Raw genomic sequence first — 6,007 nt, forward strand, 5'->3', positions numbered from 1 at the left:
AATTTAGGAAAAAAATATAATTGTTCAAATTATAAAAAAATTACTACAAAAACCCAAAACCCGAAACCTGAAAACCCGAAAATCCGAAACCCGAAAACCGAAAACCGAAACACAAAAACCCAAAAAAACCCAAAACCCGAAAATCGAAACCCGAAAACCCAAAACCCCGAAAAACCCGAAACCCAAAACCCCGAAAAACCCGAAACCCCAAAACCGAAAACCGAAACCCCAAAACCCGAAAAAACCCAAAACCCGAAAATAGAAACCCGAAAACCCAAAATCCCGAAAAACCCAAAACCCCGAAAAACCCAAAACCCAAAATAACCCGAAAACCCGTCCGTTGAACATAAGGTTTTATATTATTATTATTATTATTATTATTATTATTATTATTATTATTATTATTATTATTATTATTATTATTATTATTATTATTATTATTATTATTATTATTATTATTATTATTATTATTATTATTATTATTATTATTATTATTATTATTATTATTATTATTATTATTATTATTATTTCGTTAGTTGTTAACCCTTTTTTGAAATGTTAGTGTTAACCCTAAATTTACAACTATGGTAATTTAATTTAGTTTAATTAGATTTAGAGTTTGTTAATTAAATCATCCACGTGGCATAATATGAATGGAATCCGATTATTGTACATAATCAACTCATCCGGTGAGAATTTAAACTCTTAATAGATACTGAGGATCTCTGCCAATTTTTACACAATTGGGTTTTATCCAGTAGCAAATTTTAAAAACTACAGAAAATGCCAAAACACATTTTCATTGCCAATTGAAACAAAATGACATAATTCACATTTTAGGTAATACAAGACCACAACCATGCATGATGAACAAGCCTGCACAAATAACCCACGGAACCTGTAAATTAGAAGGGTTGTTTCGAGCACGTTCAACAACACTTCTTGCCCTTGAAATAATTTCATCTGGCTCATGGTTCACCAAAACATCTCGGTCGAAAATGTTCTCTTGGACCAAAACAGCAAACCCCTAATTCTCGATTCGGGTCTTCTAAAGCGAGAACTGCTGCCGAATCGGGCCCGCTTGAAGAATTTATCGACCCTAAACTCGCGGGCAGATTCTCTCAAAATGGGGCGGCCCATTTGATGAGAATCGCCCTCGACTGAACGAATGAGATTCCGGAGAGTTGATCGAGCATGGTATCTGTTGTTCAAGAGCTTAATGGGTCAATCGAGCATGGTATCTGCACGAATGAGATTCCACAAGAACTGCCACCATTCGGGCCTAATCGTCTCCACGCTGGCATCATCATAGCCTTCCTTTTACATACACACAGAGTCCTTCCCTTCGAAAGCTTTGTCCAATCGTAAAAGCCCAAAACCACGAGAGCCAAGTGCAGTTGTCACTGTCCCGACTTTCTTCTGTGATTTTCTTTCGATCACTTCTGAACCGGGTGATATTTTTAGTTACACCTCTATACCAAATATTTTTTTTTTTAAATGTTTATTGGATGACGAACAAAAGAGTTGAAGTAGCATTTTTTCTTTTAATACCTTTTCCATTATCGTCGAAGAATCTCAAATGAATCAAACGCTTTCGTATCACTCCACGGTAATGAGTTCGAGCAATGAGCTCTTGCCCAATATAGCATCCTTTGTCGAAGCTTATCGCGTTTAGACCAGGAAAAGAAAAATGAAGAAGAACCGAATCTGAAATTTAGAAGAGAGACGAATTGGCAAGAAACTAATGAGAATGAACGAAGAAGACGATGATAAAATGAGAGGGTTTTTTCAGATTTACAATTTAATAAATATGTGAGGCCAATTCTGTCATTTTATGTCTTAAAAACAACTGATCACAGCCGCAGGTTAGGCGAGTGTGCCACACGAAAATACCTTAGGGGGTTTTATGACTTTGACAAACTTTACATGGGGATTTTGCTAATTTATTTATCACATGGAGGTTTTTGCTATTTCAAAATAACACAAGGGTACTTTTTGCACAAAACCTATTATTAATATTTGGTAGATTTATTATTCTAACTTTAATTATTTTTATGTGTTCGAAAATATGTGAATTATATGAATTGCTTATACCATTTACGTTAAATATAAGAAGTTCTATATATGCCTAAAGTAATAAGTATGTGATTTAATTTTAAAACACCCTAATCTAGACTAGTATATGCATACGTGCCCTATGTATTTTACATATAAGTGTTTTTTTTTTCTTCTAACACATGCATGCATATATTATATATATACGTGTACTATATATTCTTTTGCTGCCTTCCTAGAAGATTATTTGACTTATTGCAAGTTCATTCGTGTTATGAGAGTTTTCCTTTGTTAAACGTAGTGATAATCATTTCGTACATTCTCTTGCCACTAGATTTGATTTAGTATGTAACCAGAGAGTTATCGTTCCTCAAGAATTGGCGCAATCTGCTTAACAAAATTTTATTCTTCCTAAAAAAAGAAATTTTATTCTTTGCTTGAAGTTGAAATTGGAAATATTGGAATATGTCAATGTTTGGTATTGTTTTTATTTTGTTTCCATTGATTCCCCAAAACAAAATTATATTTATTACACTTCTCAAATAATTTTCTCAAAAGTTTCTCTCTCCTTGAGACATGATGTGACTGTTACACTAAAATGATTTGATAAAAAATGTTTCCACTAAAAAACAAATAAATATCACTTCATCTTTCAATTTTTTTCTTCTAAAATACATTTTTCTAACACTTTTTGTGACTGCTACAGTCTATTTTTTATCATTTCAAAATATAAACAAACATTACTTTCATTCTCAAATTCTTCCCCCAAAACATATTTCCTTAAAATGAAATCAAAATAAGTTCCAAAACGCTTCCAAACATTGCCTAAATTTCCCATGATTCATGTACTATTAAGTATCCATTACTTTACTTAGTTGATCTGTATTAAAGAAAATTAAAATGTAATTGCTTGAATAGCTCAGTTGGTTAGAGCGTGTGGCTGTTAACCACAAGGTCGGAGGTTCAACCCCTCCTTCTAGCGAATATATATATTTACTCGGGTTTTATTCGGGTTGAGCCATGGTAAGCTCAAATTCGGTTCATAGTTTAATCGGGTTTAATGAAATGGCTCAAACTCGGCCCGACTCACAATTAATCGGGCTCGGCTGAAATAAAATCGGGCCGAGCTATCGGTCTTCGGGTAGGTGTTGAGTGTAGATTTTACATCAATACGTTTACTTTACGTGGATCTTTTGTTTAGATTTAATTATAGTTGTGCTTTAATGGATTGATTTTGTGTTTTATAGGTGAAAAACGAGAATTAGGTGTCCATGAAGGAAAAATATCAAAAAGAAAGGAAAAAAAATGCAAATAAGGAAATAAATCAAATTGGAAGAAGGAATCTCGCCACAGCTTTGGCAGAGTCCACCATTTCTAGCATATCTCTTTCATACGAGCACCAAATCAGCTGATGTCGGTGGCATTGGAAAGTTAATTTCAAGGGCTACAACTCTTATTCACGCAACATTCCAAACTTCGGACTCCAACAAAGCAAAAATCGAAGAACAAATGCTGGTGGGGGAAAGTGGCGGAAATTGATTCCTATTAGGTTTCCACAACTTCATTATCAAGAAAAGCCTATAAATGCAACAAGTCTCTACACCATAAGCACGAAATTTTACACCACAAAATGGTAGAACGAAGATCAACGAAGACTCAAGCATAGTTTTTCTTATTTATTCTATTTTGTTTATCATAAGAATTACGGTAGCTAAGTTTTTAATCTAAGATTTTATTAGAACCCTATGTGGTGATTCGAACCTAACTTTCTAATATTATGCAAGTTTAATTGCATGATTATTTCTTCTATTTGATCTTATTTAGTGCATGAATCTAGCTAATTTATGTTGCTATGTGTTATTATTATAATTGAATCGACAGATCATTTTAATAATTAGAACATGGATAGAAGAGCCTTCTAGTAGTTTTCACCGGATGTGTGTGTTAATTGCATGTATTATCGTAGACATATAGATAATACCTTAGGTAGCTGTTTACGAGACTTGTTATTTAATGTTTTATCCATAATTGGTTTGCATAGACATATAGTGAATCGGTTATAAATAATAGACTCATAATACACGCGACAACGGGTTATGAGTAATTGAGTGTCTCGGGTTAATAACCGGGAATCGTAACTTGCATGATAGAGGTTTAATTGGGTGAAGAATTATCACATAGGGGAAGATAAAATCCTAGATCCGTTTTTATATTGATATTTTTTCGTGATTATTTGCTCTCATAATTAGTTTAATTAATAGTTGATTAAATTTGACAACCTTGCGTAGACTGGATAAAAATCATAGTTAGAATTCGGTACTTAGGATTAGATAATTTGAGTATTCCCTGTGGGATCGACATCCGAGTCTCACGAGTCCACTTTAACTACTTGTTTGCGATACGTGCACTTGCGTGTTAGGTATTTAGCCCAACAAGTGCACGTATCGCAAACAAGTAGTAAAAGTGGACTGGTGAGAGTCGGATGTCGGATGCAGAACAATTACATAAATGTATTGTTAACGGTAGTACAATTACGTTAATGTACTGTCATTGACAATATAATTACGTTAATTTACTGTCAGTGAAAACACAATTACAGTCAATGTTTAGTGGCGGACATAAAAAAAAATATCGAAAAGTCAACGCCGGAATCTGGCAGCAAAATTTTTTATTTTTGAAAAAAAAAGGTTTTTGAATAAAAAAAAAGGTCAAATTTGGATTTTTGTGGTCAAAATTGAGTAAGTAATGGGTATAAAACGGTTGGGGATAATTTTGCCATATACAATATAATAAGAAGAATAAGAAAAAGATGTTGGAAAATAATATAAGTTGGAAGAGAAGAGTACTCACCACCGAGGGAGGGAGGAAATTTTGGTGGTGGTCATGGCCTATTTGGTTGTCACCGGTTATAGAGAACAGTTTGACGAACTGGGCTCGGTGGAAGGGGTTGAGAGGGGCAGCTGGTTGAGGAGTAGTTTCGTCACCGACCATGGAGTACTGTTTGACGAACTGTTCCAACAGTTCGACGACGGTGGCTAAGGAGAGGTTGGGGAGAGGCGGCTAGGTTAACCTAGTCCGTGATACCATATAAGATGAATAGAATTGAAGAAAAAGAGAAATAAGACGTAATAGAAACCCCATGGCTTATGGGTTGATTAACATTGATTAAATGTAGATAAATATTACAAAATAATAGAGTTTAATTAGATAACTTAATCATAACTAATTTAGGTATCTAAATCATACTAAAATCCTAGTTTTTATAATATAATATACTCTAACACTAACATATCATCTTAATTGTTATTATTATATTTATTGTTTAGTACGCTGCTTCATATTTGCATGATACAAAATTCAAATTACCTTCTTCATAGATGTTAAATGCAGACATTGATACAATTGAATTTCAAAAGCATGGACTGTCACATGCGTATATACTGCTTTGGTTGCATAATGTTAACAAACGAATTGCTCCTAAGATATTGACCGAATTATTTGTGCAGAAATTCCTGACAAAACTTCTAACAGGAAAATGTATAAATTAGTGAAGAACTACACCGTGCGGTCAAGCTAATATGAAGTTTCCATGAATGAAAAATGGTGTTTGCTCCAAACAATTTCTAAAGAGGTTTGTTCAACGTACGGAGGCGGGGATGATGGTTATCATTCATACAATAGATTGGACAATGGGAGGACGATTACGAAGAAGAATATTGTACTTGACAATAGTTTGTATTACATATATATTTTTTCTAACACATGCATGCATATATCATATATACATATATTCACATATACATACATATGTATACGCGTACTTCATATTTTTTCTTCATTATTCACATAAGATTGTTTGGCTTATTGCAAGTTCATTGGTGTTATGAGAGTTTTCCTTTGTTAAACGTAGTGGTAATCATTTGACACGCACTCTCTTGCTACTAGATTTGAT

General features: G+C 33.5%; 1 non-coding gene across 1 annotated transcript; it reads left to right on the plus strand.

Annotated features, from left to right (window-relative positions):
- Positions 1-2,963: 2,963 nt before the first annotated feature.
- On the plus strand, positions 2,964-3,037 carry TRNAN-GUU (transfer RNA asparagine (anticodon GUU)). Its single transcript has one exon. It is a non-coding gene; the product is annotated as a tRNA-Asn (tRNA).
- The last annotated feature ends 2,970 nt before the right edge of the window (positions 3,038-6,007 follow it).

This window comes from Erythranthe guttata, chromosome 3 (assembly GCF_056151865.1).
Source record: "Erythranthe guttata isolate IM_541 chromosome 3, IM_541, whole genome shotgun sequence".
Classification (NCBI taxonomy): domain Eukaryota; kingdom Viridiplantae; phylum Streptophyta; class Magnoliopsida; order Lamiales; family Phrymaceae; genus Erythranthe; species Erythranthe guttata.